The sequence below is a fragment of the Phyllobates terribilis genome, unplaced genomic scaffold, assembly GCF_046119375.1.
Source record: "Phyllobates terribilis strain yellow unplaced genomic scaffold, ASM4611937v1 Scaffold_3__8_contigs__length_932513732, whole genome shotgun sequence".
Taxonomy (NCBI): domain Eukaryota; kingdom Metazoa; phylum Chordata; class Amphibia; order Anura; family Dendrobatidae; genus Phyllobates; species Phyllobates terribilis.
In genome coordinates, this window is record NW_027362763.1 from 152451059 (window position 1) to 152469843 (window position 18785).

An 18785-nucleotide genomic window follows, 5' to 3' on the forward strand; every position below is an offset into this window, starting at 1 on the left:
TTAATAATGTGGGACAGCCTTCTTAAGTAGTCTTGCCTTTCATTGGACACACCTGCCAAACTAATTAGCACAGGTGTCTGCAATTGCTTACAGTGATATAAAGAGCCCTGACACACATCACCATCAATGAGTTTAACTGACAAACAAAAAAATTCTTACCTTATCACTCCTAAACACTTTTTATATAATAATTTGGAACACAGTGTAGTGGGTACAGAAAGTATTCAGACCCCATTACATTTTTCACTCTTTGTTTCATTGCAGCCATTTGGTAAATTCTAAAAAGTTCATTTTTTTCTCATTAAAGTACACTCTGCACCCCATCTTGACTGAAAAAAAACAGAAATGTAGAAATTTTTGCAAATTTATTAAAAAAGAAAAACTGAAATATCACATGGTCATAAGTATTCAGACCCTTTGCTCAGTATTGAGTAGAAGCACCCTTTTGAGCTAGTACAGCCATGAGTCTTCTTGGGAATGATGCAACAAGTTTTTCACACCTGGATTTGGGGATCCTCTGCCATTCTTCCTTGCTGATCCTCTCCAGCTCCGTCAGGTTGGATGGTGAACCTTGGTGGATAGTCATTTTCAGGTCTCTCCAGAGATGCTCAATTGGGTTTAGGTCAGTGCTCTAGCTGGGCCAGTCAAGAATGGTCAGAGTTGTTCTGAAGCCAGAGACTTAAAGGGGTTGTCCGGGCATTTAGTATAATCTGTGTTTGTATCTAGGCTGCAAAATGCTGACAATTTATAATTTACTCCCTGTCAGCATTTTGCTCCATTGCTTAGATGCAAACATGCTATATGACCAGCCTCATTCCTGATTTTGGAGGAGCTGAACAAAAGCCGACTAGAGGTTTCCTGTCTGGCAGAGTCTAGTGGGTGATGTCACAACAGACACCTCCCCCAGCCTCTGCCAGACCATCCCCTCCCCGCTCCAGCCAAAGACACCACCCCAGCCTCTGTCAGACCCTCCCCCTCCTCCTGCTCCAGCCACAGACACCGCTCCAGTCTCCAGCAAGCCTCCTCCGTCTACTCCCGCCATCTATTTGAACTGCTGATTGGGCTACAGCTTTCTGAGCAGCTGTAAGGAGGAGGGACTTTCCAGCATATTCACAGCAACACTGTGAGTATACACAGACCAGCTGAGCTGTGTCAGTGCTATAAAAATGCTCTGATCCTCTCTGCCTCACTGCAGCAGTGCTGACAATGCCTCCACAGGGATCTGACAACCCCTCCATGAAGAAAAGGGGAAATAATCTGACCATAAAGTCCCAACACGTCAAGTTAAGTGAAAACACAATCATTTATTATTTAATTCAGGTGACAACAAATGGATGACAAGACAATGACATGAAAAATTAAAAAACTATAAAAGCAAGGGGCGCTGTCACGAGTGTATCAAGTGTGACAGACAGTTGTTCTGGATCTGACTGTAGAAGGTCACTGCACTTGGCATTGCAGACGCCTTCTTGATCCTCTCATCTCTGTAGTGCAGTAATATCCTACTAATTAACACACCCTTGCTTGGTAGTTAAAAACTCTCAGTGTCTCCAGAGAGTCGCCGGTGAAAGTTCTATGTTTCTCTGTCCATGCCTGGAGTACTAGTAGTAGGCTAGTTTCTTCTTGGACAGTTGGCGTTATCTCTCTGGTGTCTTCTCAAGCTAAGTGTATCCCCTTTGTTTGTTTACCTTGTTGTCTTTAGTTACAGTGGGGCTTGACTAAAGTTCACCCCGTCCCCTCCCTACCTAGGGCCTAGCTCTGGGGACATTCAGGGATTAGGTTTCTTGCTCGGCAATAGGTGTGGAACCTATTTATGCATGATAGGGTAGTCAGGGTGATATTCGATCTGCCTATGGATCGCCACTCCCCCTTTCCCTAGTTGTTGGGCTCCCTTTCCCCTCTTCCCATCGTTGTACACTTGTTCCTTCCCTCACCTTGCTGACAGGTGCATACCCAGGTGGTATGTTAATTTCTGGAAATGTTAATATCTGGAAGGGAGAAATTTAATCAGACAGTTTAACCCCTTTACAACCCAAGGTGGTTTGCACGTTAATGACCAGGCCAGTTTTTACAATTCTGACCACTGTCATTTTATGAGGTAATTACTCTGGAACGCTTCAACGGATCCCCCTGATTATGAGATTGTTTTTTCAAGACATATTGTACTTCATGATTGTGGTAAAATTTCTTCGATATTACTTGCGTTCATTTGTGAAAAAATTTAGCAATTTTCAAAATTTGAATTTTTATGCCCTTAAATCAGAGAGATATGTCACACAAAATAGTTAATAAATAACATTTCCCACATGTCTACTTTACATCAGCACAATTTTGGAACCAAAATTTTTTTTTATTAGCGAGCTATAAGGGTTAAAAGTTGACCAGCGATTTCTCATTTTTCCTACAAAATTTACAAAACCATTTTTTTAGGGACCACATTACATTTGAAGTCACTTTGAGGGGTCTTTATGACAGAAAATACCCAAAAGTGACGCCATTCTAAAAAATGCACCCCTCAAGATGCTCAAAACCACATTCAAGAACTTTATTAACCCTTCAGGTGCTTCACAGGAATTTTTGGAATGTGGAAGAAAAAAATGAGCATTTAACTATTTTCACAAAAATGTTACTTTAGACCCAATTTTTTTTATTTTTGCAGGGGTAACAGGAAAAAATGGACCACCAAATTTGTTGTGCAATTTCCGCTGAGCACGCAGATACCCAATATGTGGGGAAAAAACACTGTTTGGGCGCACGGCAGGGTTTGGAAGGGATGGAGCGCCATTTGTCTTTTTGAATGTTAAAAAATGCTTGAATAATTAGTGGACACCATGTTGCGTTTGGGCATCCCCTGATGTGCCTAAACAGTGGAAACCCCCCACAAGTGTCACCATCTTGGAAGCTAGACCCCTCAAAGAACTTATCTAGATGTGTGGTGAGCACCTTGAACCCCCAGGTGCTTCACAGAAGTTTATAACATTGAGCCGTAAAAATAAAATTTTCACATTTTTCCCACAGAAATGTTTTTCAGCCCCAATTTTGCATTTTCATAAGGGTAACAGGAGAAATTGCACCATGCAGTTTGTTGAGCAATTGAACTCCTGAGTAAGCAGATACCCCATATGTGGGGGAAAATCACTGCTTGGGAATACGGCAGGGTTCGGAAGGGAAGGAGCACCATTTGACTTTTTGAATGTAAAATTTGCTTGAATAATTAGCGGATGTGCCCCTGATGTGCCTAAACAGTGGAAACCCCCCACAAGTCACTCCATTTTGGAAACTAGACCCCCTCAGGGTACTTATCTAGATGTGTGGTGAGCAACCTGAACCCCCAAGTGCTTTACAGAAGTTTATAACATGGAGCCGTGAAAATAAAATAAACTAAATTTTTCCACAAAAATGATGTTTTAGCCCCAATTTTTTTATTTTCACAAGGGTAAGAGGAGAAAATGGACCCCAAAAACTTTTGTGCAATTTCACCTGAGTATGCCATTACCCCATAAGTGGGGAAAATACAGTGTTTTGGCACACGGCAGAGTTCAGAAGGGAAGGAGCACTGTGTGACTTTTTGAACGCAAAATTGGCTGGAATCGAGAGCGGACGCCATGTCGCGTTTGGAGAGCCCCTGATGTGCTTAAATAGTGGAAACCCCCCACAAGTGACCCCATTTTGGAAACTACACCCCTCAAGGATTTTATCAAGGGGTGTAGTGAAAATTTTGAACCCAGAGGTATGACACAGAATTTGATAATATTAGGTCATCATATTGAATAAGTTGTCATTAGTCTTGAGTGCAAGTGCTCACTACTTGAGTTTGCATCGGGTACTCAGGTATGCACCATGTATTGCAGATGCTCGATTGACATGCTCGAGTCTCCGCCCACATGTTTCACGGCTATTAGACACCCAAAAAATAACATGCGGGGATCACTCGTGCATGGCAGGCAATCCCCGCGAGTTTTTTTTGGCTGCGAAGCATATGGGGCAGAGTCTCGAGCATGTCACTTGAGCACCCGCGATACTCAGTGCATACATGAGCACCCGATGCAAACTCAAGTAGCGGGCACTTGCGCTCAACACTAGTCACCATATCATCATCTTTTTTTTTTTTACTTTTGAAAAAAATCGCAACCCTAACCCTTGCCCAACCCTAATCCTAGCCCAACCCCAACCCCAACCTAACCCTAACCCTAGCCAAACCCTAGCCCCGCCCTAACCTTAACCCCAACCATAACCCCAATCCCAACCCTAGCCCTAACCCCAACCCTAACCCTAGCCCAACCCTAACCCTAGCCCAATCCTAACCCCATCCTCAACCCTAACCCTAGCACAACCCTAACCCTTACCCTAGAGTTTATTTTTTTACGCCGTTCCTCGTGCGGTATAAGTAATTAGACGACTTTATTCTTCAGGTCAGTGCAATTACAGCCCTGGCCCTGGGTTCCTCCTAATGCAGGACAATGCTAGACCTCATGTGGCTGGAGTGTGTCAGCAGTTCCGGCAAGATGAAGTCATTGAAGGTATGGACTGGCCCGCCCGTTCCCGAGACCTGAATCCGATTGAGCACATCTGGGACATCATGTCTCACTCCATCCAACAACGTCACATTGCACCACAGACTGTCCAGGAGTTGGCAGATGCTTTAGTCCAGGTCTGGGAGGAGATCCTACAGGAGACCATCCGCAACCTCATCAGGAGCATGCCCAGGCGTTGTAGGAAGGTCATACAGGCACACACACAATACTGAGCCTCATTTTGACTTGTTTTAAGGACATTACATCAAAGTTGGATCAGCCTGTAGTTTGTTTTTCCACTTTAATTTTGGGGGTGACTCCAAATACAGGCCTCCATTGGTTAATAAATCTCAGTAAAATTAGAATACTTTATAACCACAGCTTGAAAAATGTTTTTAAAATACAAAATGTTGGCCTACTGAAATGTATGTTCAGTAAATGCACTTAATACTTGGTTGGGCCTCCTTTTGCATCAATTACTGCATCAATGCGACGTGGCATGGAGGCGATCAGCCTGTGGCACTGCTGAGGTGTTATGGAAGCCCAAGTTGCTTTGATAGCAGCCTTCAGCTCGTCTGCATTGTTGGGTCTGGTGTCTCTCATCTTCCTCTTGACAATACCCCATAGTTTCTCAATGGGGTTAAGGTCAGGCGAGTTTGATGGCCAATGAAGCACAGTGATACTGTTGTTTTTAAACCAGGTATTGGTACTTTTGGCAGTGTGGACTGGTGCCAAGTCCTGGTGGAGAATGAAATTTCCATCTCCAAGAAGCTTGTCGGCAGAGGGAAGCATGAAGTGCTCTAACATTTCCTGGTAGACGGCTGCGCTGACTTTGGTCTTGATAAAACACAGTGGACCTACACCAGCAGATGACATGGCTCCCCAAACCATCACTGAATGTGGAAACTTCACATTAGACCTCAAGCAGTTTGGATTGTGGCCTCTCCACTCTTCCTCCAGACTCTGGGACCTTGATTTCCAAATGAAAATTCGAACTCTGAGACCTCGTGGAGTGTGTAAATGACTGCCTTCTGTACATCTGTCAAGTCAGCAGTCTTCCTCATGACCAACCTACTGAAACAGACTAAAGGACCTTTTTAAACGCATCGGAAGCCTTTGCAGATGTTTTTTGTTAACTATTCTAATTTACTGAGATAATGACTTTTGTGTTTTCATTGGCTGTAAGCCATAATCATCAACATTAACAGAAATAAACACTTGAAATAGATCACTCTGTTTGTAATGACTCTATATAATATATGAGTTTCACTTTTTGTATTGAAGAACTGAAATAAATTAACTTTTTGATGATATTCTAATTTTGTGAGAAGCACCTGTACCTATATATATATATATGTAAAGATCAAGTTTTAGTGTTAGTGTGGCACCACATGGGGTCTGGTTGCCACAGTGGTAGTAATACCATGTCTGGGAGCAAAACAGGAGTTTCCTGGTCAGGGAACACACTACATGCAACACCTCCTGCTCCAGACCAGAAAAGGGGAGGATCCTGCCCTATATAACTGGATCTGGAGGTGGGGTTAGTTAGTCTAGACAGGGCTGTAGTCAAGTTGAGGACACAGGAGTAAGAAGCCAGGGACTGGAGCTGGAGATAGCTTGTCCTGGACAGCAGACAGAGGACCGGACACGGGAGTCTGAGGCTGTGGGACCCTTCAGGCCCAGCAGCAGATACCGCAGGGCAGGGGATTGCAGGTCTCCTGGCCCAACAGAAGCCCGGAGGCTCAGCCACATGAAAGGACCAGTACCACCACAGAGGAGCGAGGAATACACGGGATCTGAGTCGCCAGCCATACGGGTGAGCACAGCACGTCACACTCAGGGACGTGGGCTACAACACGACTATAAGCGGGATAGCCAAAAGAGTACAGTCAGAACGGCAGGCCTACAACTCCACCTGGCCAGGGGAATTCTAGGATTGCTCCGAGACTGACCAGGCCCTCATCACTAGCAAGTACTCCCGTTGGGGCCTATATAATTACCACCAGTAAAGACCCTAGGACTGCACTGCAAAGACTCCGTGTTATTATTACTGATCCATGCACTATCACCACCATCATCCATACACGCTGCCCTGAAGCTCCGCTCTTCCTGTGGGGAGTTACATCACCTTGCTGCGCACACCACCAGCTTCAGTGGACTGCTCCGCAGCGGCGGTTCCCAATAACCGCATTCCACAGGTGGCGTAGTCGGGCATTATAAATACTATACATAAACTACCCTGATTTGACCGCCCTGGGTCACGGACCGGGTCACCGCCATGGTGACTACAACCCCCAGCATCTACAGGCCCGGCTCCGGGTACCCCACGGCCCAGGGGGCACGTCATTAGTAATTATCCAGTCATCATAATTAATTCACCAAGCTCAAAAAGCGCTCATATAGTGCACGACTTTCTTACACTTTGTCCGATTCATTTGGTGTTTGCCGCTCTATTAATTATACAAAGATTCTGGGGACTTACAATTTGAATGAACTCTCTTGCCCGGGTTGCGTCCACCCTGATGTGTGTTTTGGCAAGCGCCTTCATCAGGGGCGGAGATACCCTCCACAGGGATCTGATAATAACTCCTCCATAGGGAGCCAATGCTATAACAATGCTCTGATCCTCTCTCCCTCACTGCAACAGAGCTGACAACCCTTTCACAGGGAGCTGACAACCCTTTCACAGGGAGCCAGTGCTGCTGCTGTGAGGGAGAGATAATCAGACCATTTTTAAAGCGCTGGCTCCCTGTGGAGGGTTTGTCAGATCCCTGTGGAGGATTTGTCAGATCCCTGTGGAGGGTTTGTCAGATCCCTGTGGAGGATTTGTCAGATCCCTGTAGAGGGTTTGTCAGATCCCTGCGGAGGGGTTGTCAGCACTGTTGCAGTGAGGGAGAGAGGATTAGGGCATTGTTATAGCGCTGGTTGCCTTTTCAATGCGAAACACGTACAGCACACCGACAGCTCACGGATTGTATAATGACGCCATCCATGTGCTGTACGAGTTTTTCACGAACCTATAGACTTGTATTGGCCATTTTCATCAGTGATATTGGAAAAAACTGACTTGTCTCTGTGAGTTTTGTATCGACACAGTCTCTGGAAAAGCACAGACATGTGAATGGCACCATAGAGTATATGGGTACGTGTTGTATTATTGGTGAATGAGGCCTTAGGCCGATGGAAGTTCTTGGCCTCGCTGAATGCAAGGACTGACAAAGTATAGACTGAAGGTGGCCATGAGCAAATTGCACACTTGCATCTTTACCAATATAGGAGAATCCTCACAGCACACAGTGCGTATGATGTGAGGATTCACTAGTCTGCACTCACATAGAGTGAAACATAGAGTGCCTGCAGACTTGTTTTTTTAAACTGGAGAACCCCTTTATTTGTTTGAGCAGGATTTGGCATGTCCACTGTTAGGGTAGACTTACACTGGCATATAACATCCAATGATTGTGCAAGAGAATGAGATGCTATAAGCAAATGACCCTCAGCTCAAACTCTGCTGCCAGTGTGAGCTGAGTGTCATTTTACTGTGATCCGATTTCTCTCAGATTTGAGAATTGGATCACAGGTGCGGAGAAGATGGAGAACTTAATTTCTCCATCTCCTCCATTTCCGGCATCTGCGATAATCGCACTGCACAGTGATGTCATCCGAGTGCAGTTTGATATTTTGCACGCATCCATACATTTGTATGTGCATGCGCTGGGAGATAAGTCTGCAGTCACACAGAGTGACACACAGAGTGACTGCAGACTTATCGATTTGGACTGGACAACCCCTTTAACACAACCACTGTGATGCACACGTCTGGAGCCTGGAACACTGGCAGACGTCAGGACATTCTTTGTGTGCAGAGAGCCAGAACCCTGCCCTCCCACCCTTGTAACACTGGGTGAGGACACAGGACACTGCTCTTTTATTCCCAATGACGGGAAAAATGACAGAGGTCAGTGCTGGGGCAGATAATGGCAGCCAATAAGTGTGCAGTGGGCGGGCACTGAGGCCGGGCGGTGCCAGCTTTGGCTGTAAGGTTAGACAATACAGCACAGGGAGCTGTCTATTTGGTAGAGCTGCAGCTAAACAAACTGGGTGCAGGAAATTAAGTGAAATTCAGGAGGAACGAAAGGCAGAAACAAAAAACAAAATTTATAGGGGTGTTGTATATTACAATACAGCACAGATTAGCTTAAAAAAAGTTTTTGATTTCGTGGTCGACAACTTCTTTAAGTAGTCTGAAAAGCTTGCATTGTAACATGACTTATTTTATTTTATTTATCCATAAAAAGGTATCACATCCACAAGATTATTATTTTGTTGAAAGCAATCTATCAGTAGACTGAATGTCCAAAATAAAAAACCTTTATGAGAGTTAAAATCTATACAAAAGATAATACAATAGTAAAGAAAAATAACATGAGAATGTAAAACCACGGAAACATAATCTCTCCAAAATGGAAATCCTTTAAGATGATGTACTGTATATAACACATTCTTCGCACATTTTTCTCTTATGAACAATTAGTTATGTTCCTCTATAGTTATTAAATTGTGGATTTAAATAATAGAAATCTGACATGTCTGAAGCAAATGGCTTAGGCTGGAGACAGTCTTGTAATTAATGTTACTCCTCGGTCAGTCTGAATCCTCATTTAACTTAATAGCTGGGGTGTTGGAAGGAAAATACCAATGATTCCATGATTCTTGGGTTAATATAGCATTAGCTAAGGGATAAAATGGGTCTGAAATAGTAAATGGGATTTTGATTCTTTTTTAATATAGTCACAGAGTTATACATTATAAAGGGTTACATTTAGATGATTTGCTGCCTGTAAAATATGGAAAATAAACTTCAGATATAAAAATATTTTGTTAAACAATGTATTTTTTAGTTTAAAAAATATTAAAGTTTTGAAATTCTTAATAATGTATCATGAATTGATATCTGCTCTCTGGTTTCTATTGAAGAAATATGCAACCTAGAGTTAGGGGACCCATAATAAAGCAATGCCATGTTGGTGGAGGTTAGCATAGGCATCGGAAACTTTTGATTAATCGAGCAGGTTAATTAATTTTTTCTTTTGATATATTAGACTTGTACAGATGTGGTGATACCAAACATATTTGTCTCTTTGTTTATTTTTAATGAGGGAAAAGAGGAAGGGTGTTAACAAATTTTTATATATATTTTTTTTTTTTCTCATTTTAAAAACTTTTTCATTTTACTTTATTTAATAGTCCCCTTAGTTTGATCGCTTCTACCATATGCTGCAATACCACAGTTTTGCAGTATTGAGTGTAAATCGCAGACTACGCTGAAACTCAGCATATAGCTAAGCTTTACTGGAGGACCAAGATGGCAGCAACTTAGGTCTTCATAGGAACCCATCAGCTCACACATATGGGATGGCAATGATGATGGCGCATGCGCACAGTGGCTGCGACGTCATTTAAATGCTGCTGTTAGAGATTGATAGCAGCATCTCAATGGTTAATAGTCATGGCCGGAGCTCAGCTGTTAGAGACAGATGTTGCCTATTTAATATCGTGGGCATCAGCCACAAGTGGAGGGAGCTCAGCTCCTGAGCCCTCTTCACATGGGGTCACCAAGCTCAGGGCATACAGATATGTCCATATGCACATAGAGATTAGTTTCAAAGTATTTAATATATACCGCATTTTTCGGACCATAAGACGCACTTTTTTCCTCCAAAATTTTGGAGGAAAATGGGGGGTGTGTCTTATAGTCCGAATGTTGGGGGGGTGTATATTTATGTGGGGTGTGGGGGGAGCTGTATCGGTGGAGGAGCGGGGCACAGGAGGCAGCAGCCGCCTGCTGCAGCCTACACTGTCCCTGCTGCTAAAGAAAATGAATATTCACTGCTCCCCATGCCCATGAGGCGTGGGGAGCACTGAATATTCATGATCCTTAATAGCGGTATACAGTGTAGCCACGCTGCGGCTGCTGCTGCTCCCGGCTATCTCCTGTGCCCGCTGTTAAAGGACATGAATATTCAACCTCTCTCCACGCCCATGGGCATGGAGAGGGGGTGAATATTCATGCCCTTTAATGAGCGAGCACAGGAGATAGCCGGCAGCAGCAGCTGCCGCAGCGCGGCTCCGCTGTGTGCCGGCTATGAAGGAGAGTGAAGTCACTGCTCCCTGTGCACACAGACCCAGCGTGGGGAGCAGTGGCTTCCGGCAGCTGATCTCTCCTTGTGAGCCGCACATGGCAGTGACGTCATGCGCGGCTCACATGGAGAGATCAGTGCAGGCAGACCGGACGCAGCGCTGGAGGAGAGAGAAGAGAGGTGAGTATGAGTGTTTATTTGTTTTTTAATGTGCAGCCTGATGGGGATTAGGGGGACCATGCATACCAGGACAGGGTTTAGGGGGACCATGCATACCAGGACAGGGATTAGGGGTGCCATGCATACCTGGACAGGGATTAGGGGTGCCATGCATACCAGGACAGGGATGAGGGGTGCCAAGCATACCAGGACAGGGATGAGGGGTGCCATGCATACCAGGACAGGGATGAGGGGTGCCATGCATACCAGGATAGGGATTAGGGGTGCCTACATACCAGGACAGGGATGAGGGGTGTGATGCATACCAGGACAGGGATGAGGGGTGCCATGCATACCTGGACAGGGATTAGGGGTGCCATGCATACCAGGAAAGGGATTAGGGCTGTCATGCATACCAGGATAGGGATTAGGGGTGCCATGCATACCAGGATAGGGATTAGGGGTGCCATGCATACCAGGACAGGGATGAGGGGTGCCTTGCATACCAGGACAGGTATTAGGGGTGCCATGCATACCAGGATAGGGATTAGGGGTGCCGTGCATACCAGGACAGGGATGAGGGGTGCCATGCATACCCGGAAAGGGATGATGGGTGCCATGCATACCAGGATTGGGGATGAGGGGTGCCATGCATACCAGGATTGGGGATGAGGGGAGCCATGCATATCAGGATAGGCATGAGGGGTGCCATGCATACCAGGATAAGGATGAGGGGTGCCATGCATACCAGGATAGGGATTAGGGGTGCCATGCATACCAGGACAGGGATGAGGGGTGCCATGCATACCAGGACAGGGATTAGGGGTGCCATGCATACCAGGACAGGGATGAGGGGTGCCATGCATACCAGGACAGGGATGATGGGTGCCATGCATACCAGGATTGGGGATGAGGGGTACCATGCATATCAGAATAAGGATGAGGGAGCCATGCATATCAGGATAGGTATGAGGAGTGCCATGCATACCAGGATAAGGATGAGGGGTGCCATGCATACCAGGATGGAGGGATGCCGGGCATACCAGGATGGGGACCACATATAAAAGGAAGGGGGCGGCATATATACCAGGATGGAGGATATTGTCAGAATTGGGGGACATTACTCCTATACCAGTGTCAGCAGAAGACCCCCTCCCCCTTAAAAGTGCATCATGACCACATTTTTTGCTTAAATTTTTATTTTTTTTATTTTCCTCCTCTAAAACCTAGGTGCGTCTTATGGTCCGGTGCGTCTTATAGTCCGAAAAATACGGTACATTAAAATGGCCACAGCTACAGTTTTCTGATTGTTATGGGCTCATCTGGTGAAGTGGAGTCTCTAAGCCATAGGTCAGGATGAACAGAATGGATGATGATGTAGGACTTGTATATACCAGGATGGGGGACATATATATCATGATGGGCTCACTATGTGGGACATATAGACCAGGATGGCGGTCACATATATCAAGATGGGGGATATATACCAGGTTAGAGGACATATATACTAGGATGGGCCAAGGATTGGAGACATATATACCAAGAAGGGGGACATATATACCAGGATGGGCCCAGGATGACGGACATTAACACAGGATGGAGGACATTACTACATAATGGGGAAGGTGGGCAACCGATATGTCCTTAAAGGATTTAGAACAATGCAAGAGCACATACATCTGACCAACTTGCGGGGTGGGGACAGGTCCATATTTTGCACCAGGTCTGATTGGACTCAAGCTACGCCACTGCTGAGAACATTTGGTTATCAGGTAGTTTAACTTCTTTACATCCTATAACATATGTATACGTCATAGGTCGCCTCCCCCTCTTTGATGGGGGCTCCGGCGATGAGCCCGTATCTTTTCAGGCATATGACAGTTGATCTGATCAGCTCTCATGTGTCCCTAACAGCCGCGAGTAGAATAGCGATCCACCCCCGGCTGTTAATATGTGTCATAAGCTCCGCCCATCGGCGCCCCTGTCACATGATCACTGGGTGCGCTGATGGCTTGGCATGATCACTGGGCGCTGATGGCTTGGCATGACAACCCGGGGTCTGCAGGAGACCACTGTGGTTGTCATTGCCGATATGCTATGAGCACCGCCCCATGGCCGGTGTTCATAGCAGATGAGCATTTCTGTTACACATAGCAGGGCTGGAGCCATGCTATGTGTAGAACAAGTAATCGGATGATTGCAGCTTCAAGTCTCGTAAGAAGCCTATTGAAGCAAGTGAAAAGTAAACAAACATGTTTTTAAAAATATTGTAAAAATGAAAAAAATATAAAAGTTCAAATCACCCCCCTTTCGCCCCATTCAAAATTAAAAAATTAAAAAAAAATACAAATATTTGGTATCGCTGGGTTCAAAAACGCCTGGTCTATCAAAATATAAAACAAATTAATCCGATAGGTAAAAGCTGTAACAAGAAAAAATATCAAACTCCAGAATTACATTTTTTTGGTCACCGCAATATTGCAATAAAATGTAATACCAGATGATCAAAACATTGTATCTACCCCAAAATGGTATCAATAAAAACACCAGCTCAATGCGCAAAAAATAAGCCATCACCCAGCCCCACATCCCGAAAAATAGAGACACTACAGGTCTTGGAAAATGATAACATTTTTTTTTACAAACTTTGGATTTTTTTCCACCACTTAAATAAAAAAGAACCTATACATGTTTGGTATCTGCAAACTCGTAATGACCTGGAGAATCATATTGGAAGCTCAGTTTTAGCATTTAGTGAAAATGGTAAATAAAAAACGCAAAAATCTATTGTGGAATTGCAGTTTTTTTGCAATTTTACCGAACTTGGATTTTTTTTCCCATTTTCCAGTACACTATATGGTAAAATCAATGTTCGTTCAAAATTACAGCTCATCCCACAAAAAACAAACCCTCACAAGGCCATATTGAGGGAAAAATAAAACAGTTATGGCTCTGGGAAGAAGGGGATCAAAAAACTAAAACTCAGAAACTGAAAATCCTTAGGTGGTAAAGGGGTTAACACAACAGAGCTATGAATGTGGGCAGCACCAGAACAAATCATTTGTTTTTTAGAAAATGTGACACAGCTGAGTCCTAAATGTAGAAAGCAATTGCTGAGAATAATTGGTTACCACCAGGTAAAGCAGAGCTGAGAGTGTGAAAACATCGGAGGATCAGAGACAAATTAATTATCTCCTTAGAAGTAGAGATGAAGGAATGAAGAAGATTAGTTGAGAGGAGCTGGTTATCTGGTATCTTGAGTTGTAGGTGTGGATGTAAGGTGCCCCAGTGAGGTAGTCGTGGGCGAGCTGTAGCCCCCTCTCGCTCTGGCACCCTACAGACAATACGTGTCCTCCCTCTGAAGTGTGGCTGTGTATGTGGTGCTCTTCATTTACTTCAAGCCATCCGATCGCGGCCGTCTCCAGACATTTCTCTTCTGGGACCAGGGCAGCAATAAATTCAGAGGACACGAGGTTCTTAACCAGAACTTGAACTTTACTTGGGGAAGAGGAATATGTACAGTATTTACAGGCAGATATAATGGATAAGGCCCGACAGGTTATCATCTCTCTCACAGGCGCTGGCAGCTCCTTCAGCCCTGGTTCCCTCTTTGAGTGAAGCATCTCTGTGACTCTATCTCTAGCCCAAGAGACTCTTCTGTAATACTGACAGTGATCTGGATCCAATCTCTCCCCTACGTCTTAGCCTGGAGTCCTATTTATCTTCCTCTGCTTCCTGCAGACTAGAAGTGCCCTTGGTCCTCACTACTTTTGATGAGTTTCTCCAGCCGGCTAGCAGGACTCATGCTCTTGTGTAGGGAGACTTGCACACTGGTGATCCCACTGTCTGAGGGTATGGAGCTCCCGTCTACCCTAGCAGCTAATATACTCAGGCTGCCTGTTAGATTCTCTGTCCTATTTCTTACTGAGTGACTCCTCCTGCTTTCTGGAAGCTTAAGCAGGAATTTTCCTAAAGTGCCCACACTCGGTGAGCTGTCATCACACAGCATTAACTCATCACCGTCTCTAACCCTGCTAGCAGACTCAACCTGACATCTGCACCCAGAACAGTGGCATCTTGTGGCTGTTTACAGGTACTGCAGCCCACAAGGAATTATGCCAGGAACAAGCTCTATGTCACTCAAGGCTTGATCAGGGCACTAAGTTCCCCCTTTACTCTACTGACTGGACCACTAAAGCTAACCCCTTTGCTTGGTGTACCAACAGTTCAGAGAGGTCTGACTTCAGGAACACTTCCTTTAACTATCTCAGTACCAAGGGAAGGCTACGCCCTTCCCCACTATTACATTCCCCGACACTTTAATGTTGGTCGTCCCCGACCACACTAAACAATAAACACAAATCAGCAGCTATGACATTATATCACATTACTAAATTTTACTAAAACATTTTAGTAAACGACTGGTCCTGAGGTCATCTTCTTGGATGGGAGACCGGCCCTTCTCGGTTAAGGGCCCCGGAACAGCAATTCAGGACAGTCCATTATCAACTTTTCAAAAAAAAACTTCTCAGAGGTACCGGTCCTTCTTGGTAAGGACCCTGGAAACACAGTGTCCATGTCCATATTTTTAAGACAAGTTGCCCACCATTAGCCCTCTATCTTCTTCAAGGGCTGCATTCTGAGACACGCAGTCACAGGTAAACACCCTGTGAGTCTCTTTCTTCTCGGCCCTAGCGGGGGTCACCGGTTCTTCCCGCTAGGCCGCAAGTCTCTTAGATTTGGAGGATATCCATCCTCAAACTGTGTCTCAGCATTTAAAATTCCAGCAGAAAAAGGCGCAACAAGCGCAACAAAAATAAAAATAAAAGTAAAATCCAAAGGAGCAGCTCTCTTAGGCACACAACTTTTGGTGCTGCTAAAGGCCTTCCTGGCCTGGGAGGTAGGGGAACAGTCCTCCATTTTCCTTTCCAACTTAACATGGGGCACTCCGCCCCATTGGGAAACAGTCCCAGAACCAGGACTGCAGCTGGTGGGTCCTAGTAAACGAAAAAGTGAGAGGTCAACGGACCTTTTAGCCAGCTCACTTCTTCCGTTCCTTCATGAGGGCGGCCCAGGCTGCAGAGGAAGGTGGCTTCTTCCACCTCCAAGGCTGATCAGGATATCGGTGGCACCCGGGGTCCTCATCCGAGGATGTAGCGCTGCCACAGCCGACTTGAGTAGGGCCGTAGCTAGCCACCGTGAAGCTGTGGACTTCCTGACTGACAGCAGACTGGGCCCTCCCGACGGCTCCTTGTTTAACCGCCTCAGCCCCTTCTGGGTGTTTGGTTGTGGAATCAGCCTCGCTGGGGTAGTTGGCTCCACTGCAGCTCGGGAGATCTTCCTCCTCTTCACCTACTACATCTCCCCACTGCTGTTTCCTAGGTTCATCCTTCTGCTGGACGCCGACCTTCGGAGGGGGCGAGAATCCTTTAGGGGCTTCCCTAGCCCGGCGCTACAGAGCCTCTCTCCTAGCTCTTCGCTGAAGGACCTGCCTGTCCTTCTCAAGGACGTCCTCCCACTCATATGGACTGGTGAGTGCAGCCGCATACCACCCTCTGGGGCACTCACATTTTACAAAGTGCACGATGTCCCCCACGTGCAGGTTGTGGAGACAGTCGGGCAGATAGTCTCGCTTTACCACTTTGCGGGCCACGAACACCTAGTGCCCGGTCCATTCCTCCTCCAGAAACCCATACCCCTCACGGATACGGAACTCTATGACCCGTCCCCGGGTCTTGGCTTTCTCCACCGACTCCCTTCTCGCCGCATTGGACCCCTCCAGCCAGCCTCTCAGGAAGGTATCGGTCCATCGCCGCTGTTCTCGCGCGGTCATCGGGGGGGTCGCGGGTAGTCCATTTCAGACTCCTGAGCTCGGCGTACCGCTCTGCCGAGGGAGAGTGGATGGCCTCCAAGGCCAACGACCAGAAATTCTCCCGTGTGGCCTTTCTTTTAGGGGGCCTGCCTTCGCACCGTCCCCTGAAGGCCTGGGGGCCTCTGTTGCCGCAGAAGCTATTGTGGCAGATACCGCAGGCGTAACCGGCCACTGGGGCATTGACCGCTCACCTTCCTCAAGCTCTGATGCAGCTATTGCTTCAGCCCCACCGGGATGTTCTCCTCCCTCAGCCGAGGGGGACATTTCCTCCGGCATCCAACTCCAGCACCACAACGGAAGCTCGTGGACTAGCAGGCTCAGCTCCAGATCAGGCCTAGTGGCCCACTGGACAGCCACTGGGGGTAGGGGCAACGGTGAATGGCTCCCAGCCGTGGCCCCTGGGGTGGTAATCTCCAGGAGTTCCTCCTCACTGCTTGACTCACGCATGTTGTCAGACTCTGGGGCTGCCATCTTCTCAAGACGTCCGCTGCCGTACCTCCTTCCCCTTGCCTGCCGGACAGAAAATGGCGCCGGTCGCTTACCGGTGACACGCGTCCTGCGCGTCCAACTCCGCCTCTTCCTGGGCCGGCCTTCTGACGCGACCGCCGCGTCACTCGTCACTCTCGGCCGCTCCGCCTTCAGCCGCGCCCCTTCTCTGTGCGCGCTGATACTCACAGGGCCGGACTTCACTTTACACCGCGCCTTCTTCCTCACTGGACGTCCCATCCTGGGACGCATCTTCACCGCTGGGCCCATCCTTCTTCGGGCCGGAACTCGCATGGGCTGGACATCTTTTCGCGCTCTCCGGCGCCGTCCACACCCATGATAGGCAGTTCTTCTCCCAGACTTTACCACCATTGTCACCATCTTGGAATCCATGCTTCGGGCCGCCATCTTGGGCCGCATGCCTTCCAAAACCTTCTCCTCAGTGTTCTGCATCGGCTCTTCCCCGCTTTCTTCATGCGAGGAGCTCGCATCCTGCCGACTACGCCAAATGTAAGGTGCCCAGCGAGGTAGTCGTGGGCGAGCTGTAGCCCCCTCTCACTCTGGCACCCTACAGACAATACGTGTCCTCCCTCTGAAGTGTGGCTGTGTATGTGGTGCTCTTCACTTACTTCAAGCCATCCCATCGCGGCCGTCTCCAGGCATTTCTCTTCTGGGACCAGGGCAGCAATAAATTCAGAGGACACGAGGTTCTTAACCAGAACTTGAACTTTACTTGGGGAAGAGGAATATGTACAGTATTTACAGGCAGATATAATGGATAAGGCCCGACAGGTTATCATCTCTCTCACAGGCGCTGGCAACTCCTTCAGCCCTGGTTCCCTCTTTGAGTGAAGCATCTCTGTGACTCTATCTCTAGCCCAAGAGACTCTTCTGTAATACTGACAGTGATCTGGATCCAATCTCTCCCCCACGTCTTAGCCTGGAGTCCTATTTATCTTCCTCTGCTTCCTGCAGACTAGAAGTGCCCCGGGTCCTCACTAGAGATGAGCATTTTTCTACTCGAACTGTTCGCCAATCTTAAATTCGAGCTGTTTTGGGCGGTGTTCGAGCCGTTCGGCGAACACAAACGATTTGAGAAAAATTCGGCTGTTCGAGGTTATGTTCGATAACTGTTCGTGCACCAAAATCATAACTGGATTTTTTCTCAGTAATGATGAAAATTAATGTTAATACGCAGTTTGAGTGTACAGCGGGGTGGGGGGAGGGGCAGGGGATGGATCTCTGCAGGAATAATGAAGATCTCCATTTTTTTTTCTCTTTCCCGCATTTACAGTGGGGAGGTGCAATCTGTCAGCCTATCAGCAGCGCACACACGGAGCGAAGTGCTTTTTTCACACAAGCAAGGGCATGTGTCATTGGCAGTGTATGTCACATGTCCTTGCCCTATAAGACCAAGCCATTTTCCCCGTCGCCACCATTTTCTCACTGCTGCAGCTGCGTGTTAGACGGCACCGCTGTTGCTGTGTGCGGTATACCTTGTTAATTTCAAGCCAATTTTCGCACAAATCTACAGATAGCATGGGAGTAGGGAATAGTTGTGATTGCAGTCCTTTTAAGGACTAGGTTACAGCATTTCCTACGACTTTTATCAGG